The 18,695-nt window shown below is 42.6% G+C and overlaps 1 protein-coding gene across 2 annotated transcripts in view; it reads left to right on the top strand.

The window, feature by feature from the left end:
- The first annotated feature begins 9,037 nt into the window (after positions 1 to 9,037).
- Positions 9,038 to 18,695, top strand: part of DAAM1 (dishevelled associated activator of morphogenesis 1) — a 182,864-nt gene continuing 173,206 nt past the window's right edge. Inside the window, exon 1 of one of the 2 annotated variants that reach the window (XM_010376028.2) lies at positions 9,038 to 9,195. The gene's annotated coding sequence lies outside the window, so the exon portion shown is untranslated. Of the gene's footprint in view, positions 9,342 to 18,695 lie in introns of both variants that reach the window. The other variant, XM_030930783.1, reaches the window with a different exon arrangement.

Here is an 18,695-nt window from a genome sequence, read left to right as displayed (position 1 = left end):
AAGTAATGGGGTTATATTTTGCTTGCGTTAACTATGTTTAGATTTAAATGAGTATAATTTTCTAAAACAATAACATAAATCCCAGAGAAGAAAACCTGTTACTTGCAGGAAAGCAAAGCCAGAAACAAGCATTCCACTATCTCCCTTTCCCCTTTAGCTGGGTGGTTAGTCTTCTGACAACCTAAAATATTATTTTAGGAGCTTGAGACATGGAGAGGGCACAGACAACCTGAGAGAAAAGGTTACAATCACAGTTTGGTGAAGAGAAAATACTCTCAAAGATAATATGCCGTGACATATTGTATTGAAGCGTGGCTTTCCATGAGAAATTCCACATCACAAGGTTCTCATGTAATACAGGACTAAAGTCGCCCCTAATCTTCAAATCCAGTGTCTAAGTGCTAGCACAACCTGCTGTGAAACAAGCCTCTTATATAAATCCTACACGCTGTAATATTTTTGCCACAAAACAGAATACATTTGCCAGGATAATTCCCAGCAAAGAAAGTTACAGAAACCAAAAGAGTAAACAGAATTCCTTCTTTCCACTCACCCCATCTTTTACTTGTAGACAAGGTTTTGCCACACAGGGACTGCCCATTTTAGGGTTAAAGAGCCCATGCAGAGATTTGACCTTTAAAGAGAAAAAGAAAATGAAAATTGTATGACACCCTCAATAGGGGATATTTTGAAAGCTAACTTGGGATGGTTTGTCTAAAATGTATGACCAGGGAATTTTTACCAATGGAAGGTTGGTAGAGTCTTCATCTGAGAATTTCTGATCAAGAGTGACAGGGTTGGATACCTAGAGGCAAGACCTCAGTCTTCACACCCCAAAACAGCACCACGGCCTCCACATAACTCAGGAAGCACCCTCTGTTTTTTGTTTCCATTATTTTTGAAAAGGTTCAGGTTGCTATATTCAGTTTTTGGATTCTACCTGTATTTCCTAATCAGATGTTCAACAGCTTTAACATCTATGTGACTATGACATAGATGTTATATCTAAAACACCGGTGCTGAGACCCAGAAAGCCAGTTTTCCCTTATTTCTGTTAACTGAGTATTATGGGTTGAGGTGTATTCCCCCACACTCAATTCATATATTGACTCATATGCTAAAGTCTTAACCCCCAGGATCTTAGAGTGTGTCTTTATTTGGAAATAGGGTCTCTACAGAGGTGGTCAAATTAAATTGAGGTCATTAGGGTGGGTCTTTTGTTGTTTATTTGGTTTGGTTTTTTTTTTTTTTTTGAGATAGGGTTTTACTGTGTCACCCAAGCTGGAGTGCAGTGGCATGATCTCAGCTCATTGTAGCCTCAACCTCCCAGGCTCAGGTGATCCTCCCTTCTCAGTCTCCCAAATAGCTGGGACCACAGGCATGACCACCAAACCTGGCTAATTTTTGTATTTTTTATAGAAATGGGATCTTGCTGTTGCCCAGGCTAATCTTGAACTTCTGAACTCAAGCAATTCTTCTGCCTCGGCCTCCCAAAGCACTGGGACTACAGGCATGGACCATTGCCCCTGGACAGGATGGGTCTTAATCCAGTATGACTGGTATCTTTATAAAAAGGGGAAATTTGGTCACAGAGATAGGCATGCATAGAAGGAGAATAATAGAAAGCAGATGGCCATCTACAAGCCAAGGAGAGAGGCCTGGAACACATCCTTCCTCAATAGCACTCAGAAGGAACCAACCCTGCAGACAGGGCTTGATTTTGGACTTGTAGCCCCCAGAATGGTGAGACAATACATTTCTGTGGTACTTTGTTACAGCAGCCCCAGCAAACCAATACACCTAACATATGCTATAGAGCCACATTGTTCTTCCACATCACAGTGGACGGCAAGCCCTGGGGCCACATCTCCTTCCTTGAGCTGTGCGCAGACAGAGTTCCAAAGATAGCAGACAACTTTTGTACTCTGGCTATTATGGGTCAAATTGTATTCCCCCACACCCAATTCATATGTTGACTCATATACTAGAGTCCTAACCCCCCAGATCTTTGAGCACTGGAGAGAAAAGAAGTATTCCTGCTTTCACAGAATTATTCCAGGGGTTTTATGCCAGCATGGTGACTTCACATGCCTTAGTGGTACTGACACAAGTTCATCTGTGGGGAAAAATTTGAGGATGAGAACTTCATCCTAACACATACAGGTCCTGGCATCTTGTCCATAGCAAATTCTGAACCCAACATAAACGGTTCCAGTCTATCATCTGCACAGATGGGCCTGAGTGGTTGGATGGCAAGCATGTGGTTTTTTGGCAAGGTAAAGAGGGAAGGAATATCTTGGAAGGCACAGAGTGCTTTGGGTCCAGAAATGGCAAGACCAACAAGAAGATGGCCATTGCCAGCTGTGGACAGGTCTAATAAATTTGGCTTGTGTTTTATCTTAACCACCACACTGTTCTTTTTGTAGCTCAAGAGACTATCCCTCCATCCCATCTGCTTGCAATGCCCATTATCTTTGTGCTCTTGTTGCAATTCTTTGGGTTCCATATTTTCCTTATTCCCCTCTAAGTCTAGCTGGATTACAGAGTTAAGTTTATAATTATGAAATAAAAGCTAAATAACAAGAACAAATGCTTATCTTCCCAAAATAAAATATCACATAGCAATCAAAATGCTAATGATGTAAAAACATCCAATGAGAGGGAGATGGCGGGGAGTGGAGGGAGAAATGTTTATATTTCTCCCTCGTTTGTTGGCTCATGGGTGATTTTTACGGCCTTAAGTAGCAATATTTTCTAAATTCTTTACAAAAGACATGAATAACCATTATAATTAGAAAAATATAAAAAAAACTTGGGTACCAGAATTCATAAAACAATTTCTTATGGGAATGATCTTGAGATAATTTGGCCTAGTTTTTAATTCATATAAATATTTTATTTTAATAAGTATATATATAAGTGGACACAAATCTTAAGTGTACAGCATAAATTTTCACAAAATAAAGTAGCCACATAAACAGTACCCAGATAAAAAAATTGAGCAATACCAGCATGCCAGAGACCTCTCATGCTCTCTTCTATTACTATCTCCTAAAGATAACTGTTACTCTGTCTTCTAACACTATCAATGGCTTTACCTCTTTAAAAAATGTTATGTAAGTGGAATCATACAGTATACACTCTTCTTACTCAATGTTTTTGGTGCGGTTCCTCCAAATTTTCACATGTAGACATAACTTGTTAATTCTCATAGCCAGATAGCACGGGTTGGCAAACTGTGGCTTACAGGCTTATAGGCCAGCTGACTGTTTTGTAAATAAAGCTTTATTGGAACACAGCCATACTCATTCCTTTATGTCTACGACTGCTTTCATGCTACAATGGCAGCATTGAGTAATTATAACAGAGATCATATGGCCCTCAAAGCCTAAAATATTTACTATCTGGCCCCTTACAGAAAACAGTTTGGCAACCCCTGTGATACAGTATTATGTGCCTATGCCACAATCTATTTATCCACTATACCGTTGATGAGCAACTGTGTTGATTTTAGTTTGGGGTTATCATGGAGTTGCCAGATTTAGCAAATAAAAATACCTAATGTCTGCTTAAATTTGAATTTAGACAATAAATAATATTTTTAGTGTAAGTATATCCCAGATATTGCATGGCAACCCTAGGCTATGTGAATATATATATGAATATATGAATAGCATAACTATGAACATTTGAATAGGTGTCTTTTGGTGAACGCGTATACACAACTCTGTTGGGTATATTGCTAGCAGTGAAATTGCTCAGCCATGAAGGATGTGTAGGCTCATGCTTAGCAAATACTAACAAAGATTTTTCCAAAGCAGTTTTACCAGTTTACAGTTTCACTAGCAGTGTAAGACTTCTTATCTTTGGCAATCCTTAGTATAGTTGGTCCTTTTAATTTTAACCAACGTGATGGGTATGTAGTCGTATCCCATTATAGTCTTAATTTATATATTCCCGCTGACTCATGAATTTAAGCATTAGTTGGGCTGTCTTTTTCATGGTGACCAGTGATTTATTATATGTTCAAACTTCAGTTAGTGAACTAGAGCAATTATATATCCTTTCTCTTTGTCTCTTCATTTTCTCTCTCTTTGGAATTTGACTTGGGGAAGAAGAAGAAAAGAAAGTGGGTTTCAGCATGAAAGAATCTAAACAGTCATTAGTGAAAGAGTGTGTAGCAGTGCTGTTCAATAGAACTTTCCGAAGAAGTAATGGGAATACTCTGTATCTGTGATGTCCCGTATGGTAGCCACTGGCCTCACACAGCCCTTGAGCACTTGAAATGTGGCTACTGTGACTGAGTAATTGAGTTTTAAATTTTTATCAATTTTAATTAATTGAAATTTAAGTAGCCACATGAGGCCAGTGACTACAGAATTGAACAGCGCATGTCTCACAGATGGGCTAAGAGTAAGCCAGTTATGAAGAAGCTGATACAGGAAGACCTGCTAAAATATGTTAACGGAGAGTTTCTCTTTCTGAACTCCAAGGAGCTGTTCAAATAAGATTGGTCTGGAGAGAGTTTTGGGTGGCTGGAGGTATTTTCACCCCTCCTCTTACTGTGCCTATTGCTGCCATTCTCACATTTCTGTATTATTCCATCTCCCTTGTTCTGTTCCGATGCTGGTTTGTCAGTTTTTCTGAGCTCTCAATTAAACACAGTGAAATGAATCTCTTCCAAGTGCCTTTTTAGTGCCTAAATTGAATAGTTGGCTCAGAATGCTACAAAGTCCTCTCCCTCAGGAAGAACCAAGTTTTACCATTAAGATCCTGATAGATTTACCAGCTTTACCTGACACCTCTAGGGGTGGCCTCCAGGTTCACACTTTCTCCTTTTTGGGAAGACTCCCAGACACACAGGGATAGGTCCTGAGTGGTCATATTTGAGCCACACAATCTTGTTATGCTTGCTGTAGATCCGTGGTTCAAAAACGTTCAAGTGTGTCTGAATCAGTTGGCGGACTTGTGAAGACACAGGTGGTGGGGACCCATCCCTAAAACTTCTTTTCCAGTAGGTGTGTAGGTGTGGCCCAAGTATCTGCATATCTAACAAGTTCTCAGGTGATACTGATGTTGCTGGTCTGGGGATTGTACTTTAAGAACCACAGCTGTAGATAATGAAGTCAGGGACTGTTGCCTGACATAGGATAATAAGCTTCTCTCAGGAATTTGAAATTTGGAACAAAGAGCTCGGAGTCCCAGTGTTGTAGACCAGTGCTCTGGAGAGAAGGTCTGAAAACTACCAGTGCTTAGGTTCCTCGTTTGTTGGGTTCCTGTTTGTCTTGAGCCTTGATTGTTTAATCCTTCCAATAAATCCCATTACATTCTTTGTTTTGCATAAACTGGCCATAGAAAATTTTTGTGGTCTGCCCCTAAAAGAACTTTAACTAAAGCATGAGTATGTCAGTGAAAGTGTTCCACCAAAAAACCAGAAACGATCCTAAGAAGTATTTAAACTGAGATAATGTGGTCCAGAGAATGGGCCATACTGTGATAGAAGATCTGCGAAGCCAAACACCCAACGCAGAGATTAGCAAGAGCAGGAAGCTATCTCTACTGCTATGCAGGAGGGACAAAGGGAGAAGGTGGTGTTACTAGGCCAGGGTGACCTGAAAGAAGCTGGAACCACAACAGACCAGTCCAACAGGGAAAATGCTGCCAGAAACATCACCCTAATGCACCTCTGAGGAAGAAATTCCCTAGCTTCTCCTTTCCTCATGCCTCCAATCCCCCAGCAGTGCCTCTCCATGCTGGGAAGCTTGGGAAAAGCCCCCTATGTTACTGAGGACAGTAGGGGGATGCTGAAGAAGAACAACATACAGATCTGAGAACAAGTCAAGGACTGGCACTGTTCAACCCTGAATTTCTCATTTTAGTCTACAAAGTACATTTTGCCTACTTACTAATTAGAGTGAGATAATATGTGCATGCTATATTCTTTCCAATAGTCTCTGTTAATAAGAATTTTTAATTTAAATGGGTTTTTATTACCTTGTTCCATAATTAGGCGTGACATTTCTGAGATAATCTTTTGGGAAAAATTGCAAATGACATCAAGAACTAACATTTGTATAGTGCTTTTCAGTTTGAAAAATATTTTTACATGCCTCATTTAATTTAATCCTCAAAAACCTCATGAAATATATATTATTGTTAACCTTATTTTATAAATAAGGAAACAGGCTCAGACAGAATAAATAACACAAATATGCAAAGTAACATGGATCACAAATAATGGAATGGCACAATCCCAAACCTGGACTTAGTATACAACCTTGATTGTTGCAAAACACCAAGCTATTGCATGAAAGTACACGCAAGGCTACAAACTTTCAATTCTTTCTCTCTGTTGATACCTCATTTCCTCCCTTATCTAAAATTCAATATCTAGAGTAAAACCTTGTAACCAGCACTGACAGAGGTGATTTTAAAAGATCATGGCTTCCTGGTGCCTTCTCCTCTTCCCCTACCTGTATAGACTGTCAATTAAATCTATTCTTAGTGGTCTCACAGGTTCCTAATTAATAGGCCACAATTATGGGATGAGGCAGGGCTTTTCATAAGGTCTTCAGAACAGCAGCAGTTATGTAAAATGAAAAGATAGAAAGTAAAGAAACCCATTTTGACTGATAATATCAATTAGCTAGACAGAGTGCGTATCTTTGATGATTTATGAGACTACTTGGCCGCCTAGAAAAAATTAAATGCAGACATGCACAATGATTGTGTATGAAAGTGAGTGAGAGTGTGTGTGTGAGTTCCCTTCTGTCTCCATAGAAGTGGTTAAGCTTCCTCTGCTACTAGTTCTACAGACTGTATTTCTTATGTTAAAGAGCCGCCTTTGTTTCCCTTGGTTGTCAATGAAACTGTGCAGGGATCAGTTCAAATCCATCACCACTTGCAAAGAATTTTTCCAAACACAATGCCCTCTTTCTATATCTATTATCTATATTTATAGCTATTTGATAGGAAGAGCAGTTCACATGTGCACTTCTCCACATTTATGTGCTTACAGTCTATTGTGTATGCTGTCCTTTATACACAGATGATTATGTCACACGGCACATCCCTATAATATTGTTAAAGAAAATGGAATTTTTGTTTTCAGACAGACTGCATCTTCTCCTTCATTACTGAAGAGCTAAGAGAACTTGTTGTAAGGTGATTTCTCCATTAAAATTACTCCTCAGAGTGTGCCTCAATAACATACTTTTATCTACAAGGATAAGCCCCGTCTTAACAGAAAGGCTCCACATTCAATTTATTGACTCAATAAATTTCAGGCTCACTGATTATGTTTCAATCTAAAAGCTTTACACAGTTATAAAACTGGAAGAGCCTTTAGAATCATCCCAGGTCAAGTTTCTCTCTGAATATTTTTCCACCATGAACTGCATTACATTAAGTCTACCCATTAGTTAGAATATCAGTGATTATACCCCTGATCTGATGGCCAGGGGAATATTTATATTGTCAGGGTTCATTTTAGATAATATTTGAAATGGACCAAATAGCTGAGGACAGAAGAGCAACATTCAAAGCTATCTTCTTTCAGGGGAGGAAAGTGGGTCTTGTCTATAAAGAACAGGCTTGTTAAAAGAAAATCAGAATTCATCGCTAAACATCTCTGAGCAAAACAAAGCATTTCCTCTCCCCTGAGATCCTCAACTAGTTTCATAAATATTTTTTCACTTGAACCCAACTTAGTGTTGCAGAATCAAAGGAGAAAATGAATAAGAAGAGTTCCACCAACACTTCAGTAGGGAGTTGTCTGAAATCTTAATTGTGAACCTGTTTTTCACAAGATGCACAGTCTTCTACAGATTTTGCTAGTGGAACGGGTATGTGAGCTGATCCTTATATGGAATTGAGAAACATCAAATGCCATTAAAATTTACATTTACAACTCGAGTAACTAAATGCATTGATTCTTTTCATATTAAAAGACACTTGGTATTCACTGAATAATGAAAAATGCCACGGAAAAAATTATGTATTTACAACCTGCCTAAAGTCAGAATTCTGCTACACACCTTCTGCTTACCTTTAAATAAACATTTAGTTGTGTTAAGAGCAGGGCAATTCTTGAACGGCACGATGTTGTTTGGTTTAATGTCTTTATAAAAATATTTGAAAAGAAAGGTATGGAAAATGAAGGGAGAGTGTGGTGTATTTAAAAACATGTGTATACATAGATACACAATTTATTAAAACTTTAGACAAGACGTTTTCTTCCTGGGAGTGGAGAGTCACCAGGGCGGGAAGTCCGCTGCAGGGATGAACAAAAGCATGGCTGCGCGATAGTATTATCTTTGCAGCAGCAGCAGCAGCGCCCTGACGGAGGGTTGCGGCGACTGTCTAGTCTATCACACCGCATTTCTGGTAGTGACAACCTCCGTTATTCTGTCAGCTCAGCCTACTAAGTGGTTCCCTGCGTTCTGACTGGTCACCTTGTCTCCGTTAAACGGGGAGGAGAAAAGATAAAGGTGAATTGAGCCAAGTGGGATACAAGGAGATTCCTCCGCTTTGGGACCGGCGTCGCCCCATCCTCTGGGAAGTGTTGAGCGGGGAGAATTCAAGGACCGTACTTAACCCAGAAAACACTAAGTCCTCTGAATTAGCTGCTACGCCTGGGGAAGGCAGAAAAGTCTTAATCGTCCCTTCCCAACAGGGACCAAGAAAGACCAGTTAGAGCGAGCCTGGCCGGATCACGCGAGCCCCGGACCCCTCCGATCCTTCAGAGCCCGCGCCGGGCAGACTAGAGGTCAAGTCAACAGGCTCGACCACAGGGCAGCCCTCCCACTCTCCCGTGCGGTCCGCAGCTCGGGTTCGGAACGACCACCGCTAACACTGCAAGGCTGTAAGTCTGGGAGGGGGCGGGTCCTGAAGGGGGAGGGAAAAGGGGCGGGGCAGAAGAGCCGAGGAGTATGTCGGGAGGTGTAGTTCCACGAGTCCCAACAGCAAAGCTGTCCCGGCCCAGCTAATAGATTGGAACTACTACTCCCAGGAGTCTGCGCGCCCTACCGGAGCGTCCATGCGCAGTGGGAGCCACTTTGTATCCTATCAGGCGAGGAGAGGGTGATGTCACCTGCGAGTTAGTAACCTACGAGCGGCTGTGAAGGAAACTGTTTAACCGGATCCCATTGTACCCAGAGTGCAGAGCCGCCTTTCCAGCATGCAGGGGCTGCTCAGGTAAGGGGGACGCGCCTCCTTGCCCGCCGCACTCATTCATTAAGTGGCACCGCTCAGTGGTGCGGGGGTGGGCGTGCTTCCGTGGGCCGGGCGCTGAGTTCGCGGCGCACCCTCCCGCTGGCTCCCCGGAGCTCCCGGGCCAGTAGGTAAATATTAAACCCGTCCTTCAGGTTGGGTCTGGGTGGGAACGGGACCGAGACAGCTCTCGGCTGCCTAGCTGGGGGTGGGAAAATGGCTGCAGCGCAACGCAAACCGTGGCAGCAGGGAGGAAGACGCCCCCAAGGACGGGGGTCCCTCCTTTCTTTCTAAGGCGCCCGGCTGGCCGGGGAGCCGACGGGGTAACACTCGCTGCCTTGCTGCAGGCTCCCCGGGGCTGGGGCCGCGGGTACTGCAGCGGCGTCCGGGAGCTCCCGGCCCGGGGGCTTCGAGAGGGAGAACCCCGAGGCAGGCTTGGTGGACACGGCGGTGGCGACAGGGAAGGAGGGACTCGTGTACTCGTTCGCGTCCGAGCAGAGCCCCCAGTACCCCTGGCACCCTCACTTCCAGTCCCATTCGAAAGGGACGGAGCGCCTGTAATTCAGACTAAGTTGGACCTAAATGTTTCAAAACAGAGAGAAGGGCGATCGGGCTTTGCGGAGGGAGAGCGGGGTGTTGGCGGCCGGGGAAGCTGCGCCGCCTGCGAATCCGGTTGTGAGGCACTGCAGAGGGCTCCTGCCGCCCGTCCCTTTCGAGAGGGCGCATCTCAGTCTCCACGGTCCCTTGGCATAGAGCACCTGGGCTGGGGCGAAGCGCCTGCCCTGAAGCCCTGGGCCAGGAGGTGGTGGCGCGGGGGTGGGGGTGTCGGATAATCTAATGATTAGGCTGGCTGTGGAGCAGAAGGGCTGGATAATCGGGTTTACCCAGCTGGTGCTGAAAGCCAACTGCTCGTGATCGGCTTGCCCTTTGACTGGAGATGTGCACGAGGCCCAGAGCTCTCAGTCCTCTGGATGTTCTTTCCCTTTCCCTAGTACCTTCATTTGTTCGTTTACTCATTCATCAAACCCTGCTAAGGTCTCAAGTTGTTCACGGCCTGGCTTTGCGGAGCTACCTCTCGCCCCATAACATATTTAGTGATGCCTGAACTCCGTTTCCCTCTCCTTTATCTCCACTTTCTGGAGGGCATCAAGAGCAAATGCCACCCGTGACCGTTTTTGCTCTCGTAGAGCTGGTAGTTTCTTGAGATTCGAGCAGGACCTAGTGAATTGAAGCGGAGTTGCCTGCAAGATGAATCCCGTTGCCATGGCGACTCCTGCCTTCGGAATCTTAGCTGCTGCCACTGCTGTTTCGATTCGATGTGGCTCTGCGGGCAGCTGGGAGGGAGTGGCTAGTGGGTGTGGTCAAACGCTTGCCCTGGCCCAGCTGCTCTCTCTTCCTCGCCCCTTTCACAGCCTGGGACTCTCTCCTTTCTCTCCTAAATAGCTTGCACACAGTTCTAGACCCCTTTCCCTTCCCCGTGCCACACCTCAGCACACCACCTCCCTCCCTGAAACTAATTGTTTGGCGCCTTTTTCCTGAGGCAAACTCTGAAAATTATAATTTGAAAAATCTCTTCCCCCTTTCGGGCTAGCCGCATCATTTCCCCAATAAGGTAGTTTATGGTGTTGGAGGCAGCTTTGTCATGAAAGGCGCCCTTCCCTGTTCTGCATAAAGAGAGTTCCCTGGTCACCAGTAAAGGCTCTCAATTTGCTCTAGGTGCAGCTGATTGGAAGTGATTAGGGACAATTAATAACGGTTGGAAGTCACTGCAGTCCCTTGTGGTTCTCATAAAATCTAAAGCCAGGCTAGAGGGTGCAGGTCCTTGAGGGCGAAGCATGCAGGGCCATAACCAGGAGCCTTGGGTCCTACTCTGGCTCTGTCAGTCACTAGCTACTCCACGCTGGGGTTAACCCTTGACTTCTGGACCTCAGTTTTCTCTTTGGTAATGTAGGGAAAGGCTATAGAGCGTTTCCTAACGTTAATTCTAGGTGCAATAGCCTATGATTCTAAGATAGACTTGGTCATTGTCCTTTTTCTTCCGCCTTTCTCCCCCTCAAAGTTATCTGAAGTTCAGGGTTTAAACCTAGCTTCTGATACTGTGCCATCGGGTTATATGGGCAAGGCAGCTATGTGACTATTTGTAATACTGTTTATACTACTACTACTATTATTCCAGTATCTGGACCCTTCTAGTTATACTTTAGTATTATAAATAATGGTTTAGGTTTTGCCTTTTTATAGATTCCTAATGAGTGCAGTTATTTTTAATTGCATTAAGTGTAATTGACTTATGCAAATATTTTGTTTCCCCTCTGCTTGCATTTTATACCAATGTGCATTATCACAGATGTTGCAATTCGGGGGGAAGGTGTGTATGTGAGAGTGTCTGTGCATGTGTATCTGTAGTCAGGTAAATGCTTGGGATTGCTGTGTGCTTGGTGGTTGACACTATCTTATTTTAAGTAGGTAGCTACATCCCCATGAGGAAACAGGATCAGAAGTTGTCACTTTTTTTTTCCTGGAACTTATCATTAAATGAAAATTTCCTTCATTCTTCTGCTTGTCTACCCTACTAGATTATAAGCTCCTTGAGGTAGGGTCTTTGTTTTGTCCTTTTCTATCTCCCCAGCATGTTTAGAGCAGTTCGTTGATCTGTAGGTCTTTAATAAATATTTGTTAAATGAATATTAACTAGCAGAACTATGATTGGCGATCCAAGGTGTGTATTATTTCCACTGATAGTTCTGTCATCTGTGGTAATATTCATTCCTCTTAGCTTTCTATCAAGCAGTTTCATTTAATCATAAACCAAAACTTGTCGGCATAAAAGGCCTTCTGTGCATTCGAAATAGACATATTTCCTAATGATTTGCTTTTAGAATACATTCACTCACATAGACTGTTTCTTTCTAGTTACAATTTCTTATTACCCTTGAACCAGGCATTTCTAGATTTCTCTCAGTTGCACTATCCTTGGCCCAGATAATCTTCCCAGGAGGTGTATGACACGTGATTAGGGAGAGGCACCAAGAGAAAGATACCTAGAAGTTTTTGCCAGGCCACCAGTGTCTCCCAGCTCTTCTGGGAGACAATAGTCCTCTCCCCTGAGGTGGAGCCGTTCTGTAAACAGGATCAGTTGTTTCAGGCTGGTTGATGTGAAAGAAATGGCAAAGAACATTTGCCTAATATTTGTAACGTGTTACCATCCAGTAGTCGGATTCTGTGGGTTTTCAGGAGCATAAATTAGTAAATTAGTGAGGAGGTGTGATAATGAAGAGGGTGTGGTCGGTCACATCCTTGGGTGGTGCTTACAGGAGCTCCATGAGTAGGTGCTAAGGAATTTGAATCCTGGTTTTCTTGTTTTGTGGACATGTTCTGCGTGTTAAGGGGTGTGTGTGTGTGTGTGTGTGTGTGTGTGTGTGTGTGTGTGGTTTTGAGCTACTTTGTTTAAAAGGCTGCTTTTAGTGTTGGCACTATGGTCCTTAAAACAAATAAGGTGTTTACAAACAAAACAGTTCTGATTGAAAGTGTTTCATTTTGTAAATATTTGGGAGATGGCATAAAGAGAAGCTTGAGGTCTTCTGTGAAAACACTTTAAAGTTGGAGCTGTTGGACCAGAGGAAACATGCTTTTCCAACAAAGCTTGGTACCCTTGAGTGCCTTAGGTGTTTGGTTCAGGGAAATAATCACAGAGCTTGTAACTGCTGTGGGGCCCTGCCTGGCTTCAAGCCCTGCTCTGGTATTTCCAGTGTTAAGTCTATCCTTATATTGCCCGAAACAAAGCAAGGTGTCCAACGTGGGTTAGCAAACTTGTTTTCTCTCTAGAGGGGACACCATTCAAAATGAAAGTTCTATATTCTGTTGTGATTTTTTTCTCTTTGGATGAGGAATATGGTGACTTATTTTGGTATTACAATTTCTAACTTGGTGATAGAGGTAATCTTCTAAATGAATACCTATCTTAAATATGCACAGCATCTGTTGTAGTGGTTTCAAGACCTCAAAGTTTAGAGGAAATTGATTGCACAGGTACTACTTAAGAAATTGGTACTGAGAGCATTTTCTGTATTTCTGTATGTGGCTTGGAGGTAATGTCTGGTTGACAGATCAGGCTAGGGTGGATGATACCCCTCTTGAAGATTCATTCACTTAGCAAGTGTACTGTCTTTTATGTAGATTGTATTATTTAGAGTGGCTGAGGCTGCTGATAGAGACCAGCGTTGAAGCGTGGATCTGAATCATACCCCCTTTCTCTGAGCTGTCACCTTGTTTGTAGCCCCACTGAAACAGGGACAGACGAGCATGAGATTCAAGTTGATTTTAGTGACCTGTATTTCACTCCAGCAGATGTTTTTGTTTTTTGTTTTTTCCAGAAATAAAAGGTTACCTTTTAATTTTTTAGTATCCTTTCCACTGTTCCAGGAGCAGGGGGAGAACAGAGCATTTCAGGGAGAGTTAGCATTCATAGTCCACAAGTTTGCATACATAGAACATGTGTCTAAAAATGAACTGAATGTGAAGTCCTAGAAGCACAGCAACAAGTGTACAGAGCCTTCCCCATCACTCCCAATTAATCTGGGGTTGCCAAATACACCTTCAGCTTTGGGGAGCTTGTTTTCCTCATTGATGTTTAAGTGTCCCTGGTTTTTACTCTGTGACTTTCTGCAGTAATGGCTGTCCACGTCTGCAATGTGCATCCCTCTGAGTGTCTGGATTCTCTTGTGCTTTCATATCTAGCTCAGATGCCACAGCTTCCAGGAAGCTTTCCCTGCCCTTCCTCCTTAACGCACTTAGCCTGACCACACACCACTTACAGCTAATTTGATACTGATATTGTATGTGAGGTGCCTACCTCATGCCAAGCCCTTTCTAATACTTTCCATGGGCTATGTTATTGACTCCACAAAATTATACAAGATAGATACTTTTATTGCCATGTTCTAGTTGAGGAAACTGAGGCACAGAGAAGTTAAAGAACTTGCCCAGCTTAGGCCACACAGCCTGTAAGTGGCAGACCAGGTTAGGGACCCAAGCAGTCTAGTTCTTTATACATCCTGATGTTGTCTGGTTTCTGACTTTCTGGCATGTTATTCTTTTCTCTGCAACTGGAGTTGGGGGAATCACAGCTTCTTTTGAGTCTCTTAATTCTCAGACAGTGCTGGGTCAGTAAGTCCTGGGTTAATTGAGAGTACAATGACTTCTTCATGTCATGGGTTCTTACAGCCTGATTTTCTGAAACAGAAAATGTTGTATGAGATTAAAAATGTTGCTTTTGAGTATTTAAATGATAAAACTTTGGAGCTCTCTTTTGCTGTGCAAATGATAGACAAATTATTTGAAAAAGGAAATGCTCTTATATTACAGCTCTAAATCTATTTGGAGCCTGTCCAGCATTAGACCCTATTTGTTACGTGAGATAACTTTTCACTGGGTTGAATCCCTCATCTGATAAAAGATCTTCTCACCCAAAACAGGGCCACAGAAGCCTGCATTGAGAGTTAAGAGGGCCCATAATTTCTCAGCTTCCCTCTTCCCTGTAGTCTTTTAACATAAATTGTGAAAGCTCTTTTGAAAAGAAAATAATGAACACTTGAGCAGTAGTCAAACATGTAATCTAATATTGGATAGCCTTAGATATTAAAATAAACCTTTTTCCCCCCACCTCAGAAGAGATACTTTTATTTATTTTTACAGTGGAGCAAATTTGGTGCCAAATAAACAATTTCTATTCTTTTAAACCATAACCACAGTTGTGAATTAAATGGGGAAAACCAGGGAAGCAAGTTCAATTTCCAATGCAGTTGGTGCGATTTCCTGACTTACAATAGATCTTTTCCTTTTGGCTTAAAACTAGATATTGTGCCACTTAGACAATATTTAATGAAGACAATTGACTAAAACACAAGGAAATAATAGGAAAGCTATGCCTTAACGGCATATTGCCAGGAAGGGAAACATGAAAACAAAAGCCTTGTTAGCCATTAGGCTACACAATCATAAAATTTTTTGAACAGACATTGATTTCAGAAGATTTTTTTTCTTAATCATTCATCTTGTTATACTTTTTTTTTTTCTTTGAGATAGAGTCTTGCTCTGTCGCCCCGGCTGGAGTGCAGTGGCGCGATCTCGACTTACTGCAAGCCCCGCCTCCAGGGTTCACGCCATTCTCCTGCCTCAGCCTCCCGAGTAGCTGGGACTACAGGTGTCCGCCACCATGCCTGGCTAATTTTTTGTATTTTTAGTAGAGATCTCTTGATCCACCTGCCTCAGCCTCCTAAAGTGCTGGGATTATAGGCGTGAGCCACTGCGCCTGGCCTCATCTTGTTAAGCTTTTAAAGTATGTCATTCACCTTTAGTAATAACCTGGGTTTATTCTGTTCTATAAATTACACCAGGATTGGGGTTTTAAGGCTACCTGTATTTCTGCTGGCACACAATTAAGGTCACCTATTAAACTGGTCTTTGTCATTTTTATGTCTAAAAAAAATACCTGCAGTGTGATTGGAAAGTGTTGCCCATCTGATAGACTTCCTGATTTTAGGGAGTAGATAGCCCAGATCCTAGCTTTGGGCATTGTTAACGGTAATACAGATGCCCATCTTTTATTTTCTGAGATGGGTTCTTATATTCTGGCTTTTTGGCTAAGCTCAGTTTGTTAGTGACATACAAACCAGGTCAAGGGCATGGGTTAGCTTTGCCTTGTTTTGGAGCCACAAACTGTACCTGTAATTCTAGTCAGATTTTTTCTGTTTCTTTTTTTTTTTAAATAAATTATGCTTTTGGGGACTAGAGTGTACATTGTGGACATATCAGTGCACAGCTATCACTACGAGGGGCACAAAAAGGTGCCATATTTTAAAGCGAACTGGTAGGGAAACACTGTAAGTGAGAGGCAAGACTGCCAGCAGCTTGCTAAGGAACCGTATGCTTCTGACAGTTGTCCTCCTGTGAAGATTAGGTCAGGACTAGGGGCAGCTTCCTAAAAGTTTGCCAAAGCCAATAGCCTTGATCTTTTTCCTTTCTTGGCAGAATGACAGATGCCATCAATGTGTGTTTGGTGCTACTTCTGGGCTTACTCTTCGATAAAGTTCTGGATTTTTGTGCCTAAGAAGAAGAGTGGAGGATGGTGGTCAACATTATTCACCAGATGAGATAGATTGTTCATATGTGCCTAAGCTTAAATTTGTTATTAGTTTCATAGAGATTTGGTAAAACCAAACAGTGAAATGTTTAGACACAAGTTAGAACCCGCAGTTCTGTAACAAGAGGTTTAGATCAGAGACCCTTCTAAATCCCCAGAATTTATTACAAAATTAATTGTAAGAAATTGGCCAGTCATGGTGGCTCACGCCTGTAATCCCAGCACTTTGGGAGGCCAAGGTGGGCGGATCACGAGGTCAGGAGATCGAGACCATTCTGGCTAACACGGTGAAACCCCATCTCTACTAAAATTACAAAAAATTAGTCGGGCGTGGTGGCGGGCGCCTGTAGTCCCAGCTACTCGAGAGGCTGAGGCAGGAGAATGGTGTGAGCCTGGGAGGCAGAGCTTGCAGTGAGCCGAGATCACTCCACTGCACTCCAGACTGGGTGACAGAGGGAGATTCTGTCTTAAAAAAAACAAAACAAAAACTAATTGTAAGAAATTAAAGGAAATGAAACAGACAACTTAAACTATTGGAAGAACGTTGCTGCATTCTCTATTCTTGAAAGTTAGTGAAATTGTGAATATGGAGAATGTCATACATTTCTGTTCAAGGCAACCCATTTGGAGTTATTTTTTCAAATGCAGCTATAGTTAACCCATTATTAGTGGCTGCTATTTGATTTAGGCTGATGGTGGAAAAGAAAGAACAATACCATTTCTGTTTGGTTTCCCCATCCTGTTTGTGTGGCAATCATTTCTGCGTTAGAGGTACTTTGTTCAGCACTGTCAGTAATGTGAACTAAAAGTCGGAGGACATGTGATAAATAAATGCTGGAATTGAAGCCAGTGGCTGAGACTGACGGCACCATATTCTCAGAAGTTTAAATGAACAGGACTGCTATTATATTTTTCGTATTTTAAAAATCAAGAATAGAGATTGAACTGGAAATACTCTATGACCCATTTAGGGCTTGAGATTCTGTGAGTAGGTGACACTTCCAACTATAGAAGCTCTAGGAGCTGTGGCAGGAAACTGCCTTGCCTATGATGTTTTCTGCTAAGGGCTGGTTTAAATTTTTAAAAAAATGTATATAGTTTTACATTTAACCCAATTTCTTTTCAGGCTGTGACTGAAGTTACGTTTCTTCCATACCTTTCCTTTTCCTTCTCTACTCCCTGCATTGCAACTTGACAGTTCTGCTCTTGTGGCTTCTCTGTGGGCAGGGTGAGATGGCTGTTTCCAGTCTGCCAAGTGCCATATCTTGGGAGCCCCATCACTGACCTTACAGAAAAGCATGTCTTCCCCCTTAACCCTCTAGCTTAGAATGAGAGCTGTGTGGCAGCTGGGAGAGGAAGGCTTGGATTGTAATTCTCTCAAGCTCAGATTGTTTTTCTGACGAACAAGTTGAGGGAAGTAGGTAGAGGGGAGGACAGAGAGAGTTACTGGGTTTCACCTCTCTTATCATTTGTTTCCCGCTGGATGGCCTTTGTTTATGCTGTCTCTTCAGGCCAGGAATTCCTCCAACAGAAAGTATGCGTACACTCGGGGATGTTCATATCGGGGCTTCCTTCTTGCATTTCCATTTGCTGATTTGCCTCTCTCTTTTTTTTTTTTTTTTTTTTTAAGGCGTAGTCTTGCACTGTTGCCCAGACTGGAGTATAGTGGCGCAATCTCAGCTCACTGCAACTGCCTCCTGGGTTCAAATTATTTTCCTGCCTCAGCCTCCCGAGTAGCTGGGATTACAGGCACCTGCCACCATGCCCAGCTAATTTTTCTATTTTTAGTAGAGACAGGGTTTCACCATGTTGGTCAGGCTGGTCTCGAACTCCTGACCTCGTGATCCACCTGCCTCGGCTTCCCAAAGTGCTAGGATTACAGGCGTGAGCCACCGTGCCTGGCACCATTTGCTGATTTGCCTTTCTTCTCTACAGCCTGATCTGAAAGGAGGGGTGGAGATACTTAACCTGCTTTTAATGCTTCTGTTAGGGGATAAAGAGATTTTAAAACAGTGATCTGGGACAAACATGGATGACTTTTCTAATGAGGAAAGAGGATAATGCTGGGTAAATGTAGATTTAATTTACATGTAACTTCTGTTTGGTAGAGAGTTTAATCACATATGTTTGACACCTTGAATGAAATCTCTTCACCTGTCTCTTGGTGCTTTGCAATTGCACAGAGGGAAAAGACACACTGTTTGATTTTTAGGTTCAGTTTGGGTAATCGTGGCAATTCCTTTAAACTCTCTGGGCCTCTCTTTTCTCATTCACAGTGTATTCACATAGAATAAGCTATTTTCTGGATAAAAATTCTAAATTTTTGGGAAGACAGTATCCTCTT

This window comes from Rhinopithecus roxellana, chromosome 5 (assembly GCF_007565055.1).
Source record: "Rhinopithecus roxellana isolate Shanxi Qingling chromosome 5, ASM756505v1, whole genome shotgun sequence".
NCBI lineage: Eukaryota > Metazoa > Chordata > Mammalia > Primates > Cercopithecidae > Rhinopithecus > Rhinopithecus roxellana.
This window is presented reverse-complemented; position numbering and strand designations above follow the sequence as displayed.